This window comes from Sceloporus occidentalis, unplaced genomic scaffold (genome assembly GCF_023333645.1).
Source record: "Sceloporus occidentalis isolate IW3139 unplaced genomic scaffold, rSceOcc1.0.p SCAF_2, whole genome shotgun sequence".
In the NCBI taxonomy this organism is placed as follows: domain Eukaryota; kingdom Metazoa; phylum Chordata; class Lepidosauria; order Squamata; family Phrynosomatidae; genus Sceloporus; species Sceloporus occidentalis.
The window spans coordinates 9740001-9748938 of NW_028316982.1; the positions used below are offsets into that span (position 1 = coordinate 9740001).

At 43.6% G+C, this 8938-nt stretch overlaps 1 pseudogene; it reads left to right on the forward strand.

Moving 5' to 3' along the window:
• Positions 1–8173, forward strand: part of LOC149317954 (uncharacterized) — a 20421-nt pseudogene extending 12248 nt beyond the window's left edge.
• The last annotated feature ends 765 nt before the right edge of the window (positions 8174–8938 follow it).

Genomic DNA, 8938 nt, shown 5'->3' on the forward strand with positions numbered 1-8938 from the left:
GAACATATGACTTGCCCAAGGTCACCAGTGGGTTTTGTGGCTGAACTTGAAATTGAATCCTGGTCTCCAGAGTCATAGTCCTCCACTCAAGCCACTATCCCACCCTGGCTCTTTCAGAGAAAAAATCTAACAAACCAACCCCCCCCCCCCCCAAAAAAAAAAACCACTCCTTCTCTAAGGTATTGACCTGCATTTTATTGCCTTTTAAATAAATTCTGAAAACTTTTTAAAGTTTTCTTTAAACTTCAAGCTGCTTTTTCATATATGGTGCCATGTGCTGCCTTAGCTGCCACAGAAAGACTGCTGTGTTGAAAGTCACTATGTTTATATTCTTTTAACCTTTTCAGTTGGGAATTATGGTTTTATGGATGGTCTTTAATGGCCAGAATTTACTTGGGGACCTATGTCTTCATAAGCAGTATTGCATCTGCAGGAAATAGAACTGAACAGTTCCATAATGTTCGTATTCAGCAAGGGGCTACCTCAAAGTTACTATGTAGGGGAGCCAGGAAATGAAAAAGAGATGTGATACTGGAGAAGAGTTCTATGAAGACCATGGAGTGCTAAAAAGAGCAATGATTGAATCTTAGAGCAAATCGTTCTTGAACTCTCCCTAGATGCCAAGATGACTAAAATGATACTGTCATTCTTTGGACATATTGTGAGATGGCAGGGCTCACTCAGCGTGACTAGGCATCCTCCTTTTCCAGGACTTGTCCCACATTTCAACCTTCTGTCCAGCAGGAATTCCAAAATATCCTCCGTGGCTATGAAGCATGAATTTACATTTATGCTTTTAGCTTTTATTTGGTAATATCCTTCATCTTTCTTGAATGCCCTACATTTTACAGTGCCTTATCATCCTTTGAAGTTAGGACATCTGGTCACCCTGGACTCAATGGAAAATATGAAAATGCTTGGTAAAGAGAAAGGGAATAGGAAAAGAGGGTGACCCACAATATAGGTGGATTGAGTCAATCAAGGGAGCCCTAGACCTGAGGTTGAAGGACCTGAGTGGAGCTATTTATGGTGGGGGCTCTTGAAGGTCTGATCAATATGGTTGTTGTGGTTGTTGTTGTTATCTGCCTTCAAGCTGATTTTGACTTATGGAGACTCTGTGAATGCAACACCTTCAAGAACCCCTGTCTTCCACTCCTCTTCTTAGTTCCTGCAAGCCCATGCCCATATCCCCGCCGCTTGAGTCCATCCATCTGGCATGTGGTCTTCTTCTCCTTCCCATCTGCTTGTCTTTTTGGTCGTCCACAGTATCCTAAACACTATTCTCTAACACCACATTTCAAATGAATTGATTTTCCATTGGTCTGGTACCCCCACTGTCCTGCTCTTGTTGATGGGGAATATGATGGCTTGGGCAATCCTAATTTTTGTGTTCAGTTGTATATCTTGACTCTCCAGGAGCTTTTCTAGTCCTTTCATAGCTGCCCTTCCCATTCCTAATCTTCCTCTTATTTCTTGACTGCAGTCACCATTCTTGTCAATATTTGATCCATAGGGACACCATATGTCAAAGTTCATTTGATGGCAAATAACAACAGAGATGAAAAGACTTTAGGGTGTTTGATAAAAGTTAGAATAGTTCTATATATGCCACCAAAGTGTTTTGAAGTATTAAAAAAACAAGGTGAGTACAAGAGGGCAACCAGGACAAAGGAGAATAAGTGGAGTCCCCCAAACAAAAGGTTTACAAATGCCAATATGGGTGCATTTAAGTTTGAACAGGTGCACACCCAGTGATGCTGAACAGGGAGGGTGGCAGTGCAGAACTCAGCCTGTCTGGCTCCTGCAAGCGTGTGCCAAGCACGCAACCATGCCTTTTCTGAAGTGGTTTCTCATCCACTCAGTGCTGCAAAGAGGCAGATTAAAACACTCCAACAAAGGATTACTCAGGTTTTTGTGTAACAATCCCAAGAACCTCATGGTTTGTTGTTGTTGGTTTTTTTTTCCTGTTTTTTTTTACCTCTTGGCCCAAATCTCTTGGCAGTTTGTCACTGTGACAATGGAGGTAGCGGCTGCAACAAGGATTCACTCTTGATGCTTTTGCAGTGAAGTCCTTGCCTTCTTGTGGAGGGCAGCCAAAGAAGAGGATCAGCCAGCTATGGACCCTGTTGGGAGGAGAGGCACATCCTCTGCTTACAGGGTGGAGTGGGGGAACATAGCTGGAGGCAGACATGCTTTGCATGCACAACGTTCTGTGTTCCATTCCCGTATCTTAGAAAAATCTCAAGCAAGCGTACTGGCAAAGATGCTGAGGAAGAGCTTGGAAAGTGGTTGTCAAAATTAACTATTGATGGAGTACCTTTGGCCTTCCAGATGTTTTGGATTGCATCTCCTAGAAACCCCAGCCAACACTGCTTATGGTTTGGTATTCTGGGAGTTGTTGTCCAGGCATTCTGGGCGTGGTTGGGCAGAAGGTGTGGATCCCAGGAACAGATAATGCTGGCCCTGGCCTAGTAGTAAATCAATGGTCTGATTTGGTGTGTTAATTCTGATTTATGGTGACCCTAAGGCAACCCTAGCACTGGGTTCTCTGGGGCTGAGACAGTGTGACACACTCAGGATCACCCAGTGAAATTCCATAGCCGAGCAGGAAATCGAACCCTGGTCTTCCAGAGTCATAGTCCAATGCTTTCTGTTGTTATTTGTCTTCATATTTATGTACAGTGAACCTAAGATCACTTGTCTTGGCAGGATTTCTTCAGAGTGGTTTGCCTTTGCCTTCCTCTGAGGCCTAGAGAGTATACCTTGTCCAAGATTACTCACTGGGTTTTTATGGCCAAGTGCTGATTCCAAACCCTCCAATATTCCACAGATGCTTGTTGGAGAGGCCATTGCAAAACATTACTAGTGCAAAGACATGGGCACTGCAGTGACTCAGAGTTCCATACCCTCCAACATTTCACAGATGAAATTCAGGACATATGGTGAAGTGCCATCAGCGTGTGGTCAAGATGGCAAAAATTAAACGAAGAAGAGCACAGAAATTAAGAGAGGCTGCAGCAGTTTGCTTAATCTGAACCTACTGGGAAGGGCAACATTTCATCACCTCCTCTTCTCTCCCCCCTGATGAGTTCATGGAGTGCAAACTGCTTTTGCACTTTGAACTCAGTTTGCAGCAACTGAAGTAAAGGGAAGGAAGGCAAGGGGGATAGTGAGGGGAAGAAGTTGGTGAAATCTCCTTCTTTGGAAGTTTTTAAACAGAGGCTGGGTGTTCATCTGTTGGAATTGCTTTGATTGTCTATTTCTGCATGGCAGAATGGGTTTGAGGTCTCTTCCAGCTCTATGATTCTGTGATTCTATTCTATGAAAGAGTAACAGAGACATTTTAAAAGCACTTGAAAGGGTGAGATGACAGAGGATGGATCTGGACAGTTCCTGCCAAATCAAGAGAGCTGGAAAGACTGTGGAATCTGAACTGTGCTGTCTCTAGCTGCAACTGCACTGTAGAATTAATGCAGTTTGACACTGCTTGAACTGTCATGGCTCAATGCTATGGAATTCTGGGATTTGTACTTTTATGAGATATTTTGCCTTCTCTGTCAGAGAGCTGTGGTGCCACAACAAATTACATATCCCAGGATCCCCTAGGATGGAGCCATGACAATTAAGGCAATGTCAAACTGCATCAATTTTGCAATGCGGTAGCAGCCCCAGTGTTTTAGTCTAACACTCAAGACTACACTGGCCTGCCTTATACCCTGACTAGGTATAAAGCTTCTTCTCTATGCTTTGTAAAAGGATGAGTACTGTTTTTCCGTGGGGAAACTGCCAATGTCTGCAATCACATGATGGCTAAATTCTTTGCAAAAACAGACCCATTCAGATTTACAATGCAAAGAGGAGGTTGTTGTAAAGTAGGCTTCACTTCAGCAACATGTGTGGACAAGCTCCCAGGCAGAGAAACTAACCAGCTGGGTTGCCTTTTAAGCTGTCCTAAAACATTGGATTGTGAGTTTTCTTTTCCCCTTGCAAAGTGGATCACAGAACAGCTATTTGGGTCAGGTTTTTTTTTTTAAAAAAATTGCTCCCAAAAGCTTCTGAGAGTTTTATCCAGCCAACAGCTTTCTTTTCAAAACTGACAAGTAAAAACATATAGCTGGGGATGGCCCTTTTTCACATCAAACATGGCAGCCTTTCCTTTTACTCCCTTTCATGGCTCAGCCCAAAGCAATCTTTGCATTGCAATACATCTGAAAATCTTACTGAGAACCCCATTGCATCTGAGATGTATATGTGATTTCATTAATTGTGACTGAAGTAGCATTTCAGGTGGTCATGTAGAATCAAGACTGCTTTTGGATAGTTCCAGGCAGAAATTGGAAAAGACTGTGTAATTTAATAACATTTTAAGGGGGGGGGACCCACTTTATTATAGCAATGGAATCAGTGTAGATCAAAGAGCCATCCATTTCTTGGGAAAACAGCAAAAAATGTTTTCTGGATTTTGGTCTGTGGACTGTAGCTCTCCCATCTAGAGTCATGTATTTGTTCACAATCATTCATGTTGCTGCTTCTAGTGAATCAGACATTCTGCAAGGAGAAAATCTGTAAACCTTGTTGAAAGTTGCTGCAGATCTTCTAAAAATTCACTACAGCAATAACTAAGGAAGGTGTATTCTCTCTAGATACTGATTATATTAGTTTGGTTGTATTTTTAGAATACTTTTATTGGCAGCTTTAATATCTCACTTTGGACTGAATCGTATTGATTAATCCCAAATAGAATTTTTGCTGTTGTTGTATGTGCCTTTGTTTCCATTTTACAATGACCCTAAGCCAGGGTTTGGTTTTTGTTTTGTTTTTTTTGCAGGATTTGTTCACCGAGGGTTTTCCACTGCTTTTCTCTGTAGTGAATATGATGTGTTCAGTGTCACACAGAAGCTTTCCATGGCTGAGTAGGGATTCAAACCCAGATCTCCTCAAATCCAACTCTACCAAATCACTACACCATACTGGCTCTCAACTGTTATGTTATGTGACTCCAACTAATTTCCATGGTAGGATTTATTCAGAGTAGATTTTGCCATTGCCTTTCTCTGAGGCTGAGAGAGTGTGACGTGACCAAGGTCACCAGGGGCTTTCCATGGCCAATCAGGTATTTTAACCTTGATGTACCAGAATTGTCCAAGGCTGCATCTACACTGCAGAACTAATGCAATTTGACACCACTATAACTGCCATGGCTCCATGCTATGGAATTCTGAGATTCGTCATTTTGTGAAATATTTAGTCTTCCCTGTCAGAGAGCTCTGGTACTACAACAAACTACAAATCCCAGGATTCCATAGAATGGAGCCATGACAGTTAAATCAGTGTCAAACTGCATTAATTCTGCAGAGTGGCTGCAGCCCAATTGTTCTGTGCTAGTGTCTGCAATTCATTTTAAGAATCTATGAAGATATCATCAATTCCTGTTGAAATCGTTTCATGCTACCAGTTTCTCCCATTCCTATTCTTTCCTCAGATACCAGATAGATTAGATGGCCCTTGGAATCCCTTCCAAATTTTATGACTTTAGAGGGGCATCTACACTGTAGAAATAATGCAGCTTTCACTCCTTTAACTGTCACAGCTCCATCCCACGGAACCCTGGGATTTGCAGTTTGGTAAGGCAGCAGCACTCTTTGGCAGAGAAGGTGAGAGATGAGAAACTATATATCTCAGGATTCCATCGGATGGAGCTACAACACTTAAAGTGGTGTCAAACTGTATTATTTAGATGCACCCTAGGAGTGTAAAGAATTAGATGGCAACAGAGGTGCTCTTCATCTCACTCTCTCCATTCCAGCTGTCCCCAGATCCAAACCTTTCAACTATCCTGATTTTGTAGGGATAGTCCTGATTAAGTCTCTGCCATCCTGCTTCTTCAGCTGCTTTGAAAATGTCCCTGTTTCACCCTCCTCCCCCCATTTTTTGTTTTTTGTTTTTGTTTGTTTTTTATTTATATACTTCTATTCCAAAGATCATAACGGTGAACAGCAAGTAAGCTAATTAGCAAGTAAGCTAATTTGCCCCCAACAGTCTGGGTACTCATTTTAGCAATCTCAGAAGGATGCAAGCCTGAGTCGAGCTTGGGCCCTTTTGCTGGTCTTGAACTCGCAACCTTGTGGTTTTGAGTGAATGGCTGCAGTACAGGCATTTAACCACTGCGCCACCAGGGCTCCCTTTCCAGTTTTACTTCAATTGCTGCACACTGAGCTCAGACTGCAAAAATAGTTTGCACTCCATTAACTCAGAAGGACTGGAGAGGGCAGAATCTTCTTCTTCTCAGAAGGTTCAGACAAAAGTTTGCATGTTCATCCTCATTCATAACTTTTGCCATCTTGACCATAGCGTTATGTGACTCATTTACCCATGTCCCATTTTTCATCTGCTAAATGGTGGAAGGTATGGAGATCATATCCTTGATTATGAGATGCCTGCAAGAGATTGCCTTCAAGCGTCACTAGAAAACTAGGATAATTTGTGCCCAAACCCAAAATATTATGATCAGCCAGACCAGGAGAGTGTCATCAGTTTTCCCAATGGAAAACTTAATTAGGCGCATCTTCATTCCGCCCAACATCCTGTGGATTCCTATTTCAGGCTTTCAAAAAAAAAAAAAAAAAAAAACCCTCCCCAAAACCTTGAAGCCACAAAGCTAGTGATAAATAAAGGAACACATGGCTCTTCCCCATCTGTTGCCAAGATGAGCGCTCACCGAAATTAGGGACCAAAGAGGGTGGGGGAAGGCAGGGCCATCCTTCAGGCCTGACCTTATTAGCAGGAGCTTGGTATGAAGCCTTGATGCTTAGGGAACATAGAAAAGAGGAGAGGAAAACAAGCCTGAGAGGGAAATATTAATCTGGATTTCCTACTGAACTAACTGTTCCCTTCATAGATGTGGAGATGACAGCTGCCCATGAGGGCAGGAGATCCTTGTCTCTAACTCAGAGAGGTGAGCCTCAGGAAGCAGAGGGAGACATGACGACTTCTCTCTAGCCCTTGACAGGAGGTCATGAAGATCAGAAGGCAGTTTGGAATGCTAGTGATAGAGCTTCCCTTCATACACCCTTTGGCTTCATAAATGTGAGGACTACAGCCTTGTCTCTGGGGAAGTCCAGTGTTTAGCATGCACAAACTTCCAGATTCAATCCCATACTCTCCAACTGTCCCAATTTAGCAGGGATGGTACCGATTGATCCTTCGCCATCACACTTTTTCAGCTGCTTTTAATGGCCTTCCACCATCCCACTTGTTTAGCTGATTTTAAAATTCCCCGGTTTCTCACTCCTCCTCCCACTTTCCCCCTTTATCCTCAGTGTACTCCTATTGCTGCAAATTGAGAACAAAGTGCAAAAGTAGTTTGCATTCCTTTAACTCAGTAGGAGGGAGAGGACAGAAGTGTGGGGGAAATCTTCCCTTTCCCAGTAGGATCAAGCAAAATCTAACTGCATCAGCCTCTCCTAGCTTGTGTACGCTTCCTCATTGATAACTTTTGCCATCTTAACCATGCTCTGGTGTTGCTTGGCCACATGTGTCTCACTTTTCATCTGTGAAATGTTGGAAAGTTAGCACAGTTGGGAGTCCCAGATGTTTCTGAATTTCAGCTCTGAAAGACTCTGTCTATTGACCAGGCTGTCTGGGGCTTCTGGGAGTTGACATCAAACAATATTTGGTGTATGTGTGTGTATCCTCTCCTTTCTCTTCCCACTGAGCCTCACTCCACTCACATCAACTCTTCGGTGTTTTAAAGGGATGCAGGTGATCACCAGAGCCCATTTCTATCCAAAGGCAGGTGTTTGGAGAGCAGTGGTGTCACCCCTATTAGGGTGTCACCTTGTGTGGTCTGCACCCTCCAAGTCCCCCTAGTGATGTCCCTGCCTGGTAGTCTGCTCTATTGGATTGAGAACACAGGGGTAACTGGAGCACTTGTCTGACCCATCAAGGCAAATAATAACAGCTCTATTTGCCTTGTGTGGAGTCACTCAAATCTCCCCTAATGTTGCAGATCAGGTTAGGGGGTTGTCTTGTATCTCTCCATGCAACTGCTTGTCCTCCTTTTCTGTGTTCAGATGTTTTGGGTTTGGCTCACTCCCTTCCTCCAGCTCATCTCCTGGGCTGGGGGCTTTTGCAAGGCCAAATTTCTGATTCTTTCCAGCTGCGCGAGGCCTAGCGGCTGACACAGTTCCTGGAGCCTCAACTTGCCAAGACACAGGAATGTCAGCCAAGAGTTAGCAGTAGAGCAGCACACAGAGAAAGCCAAAACCCTCTGCCAATTAATCCCAAATCTTCCTTCTCTTGTCAGGGGAGAGACGAAAGGGAGAGGCACGGTGTTTGCGTTCCCAGCTAAGGCCTTGCCTCACTTGGGAACCAAAGGCCTGATCGGCTGAGCACATGGTGTGGGAATGCAGATTAGCCCATCCCAACTTTTCCCAAGTGGAGAAGAAAGTCACCTCAGGTCAAGGAAAGCCAGGCAGTTGTTTATCATCAACTGGACAGACACCTGCCGGGAAAGACAGAGTCTAGAGAGGATGGATGGGAAACAGAAGCAACACACATGGAAAGACACACACCATCCTTTCAAAGAATCAGGGTGTCAATCAAACCATAAAGCACACATAGCCCATCACTGCTCATGGATGGATAAAAGGAAGGATAACGCCCAATCTCACATCACACATCTGAGATAGATGTTACTTCACTTGCATAGCTGGCAACTATTTCTGGCTGGGATGGTGTGGATTAGTTACAACTAGGCTTGCCATTTGCTGTCAAGTTGACTTCTACCCATGCTGTCTCTATGAATGAAAGACCAAGGGAACTGGATATCAATAGTCCCATTCAGATCTTGCAAACCCAGGGCTGTAGCTTCTTTGATTGAATCAATAATGTGGTCTTCCTAATTTCCTGCTACTTTACTGAGTGTTATTCCAGTCCC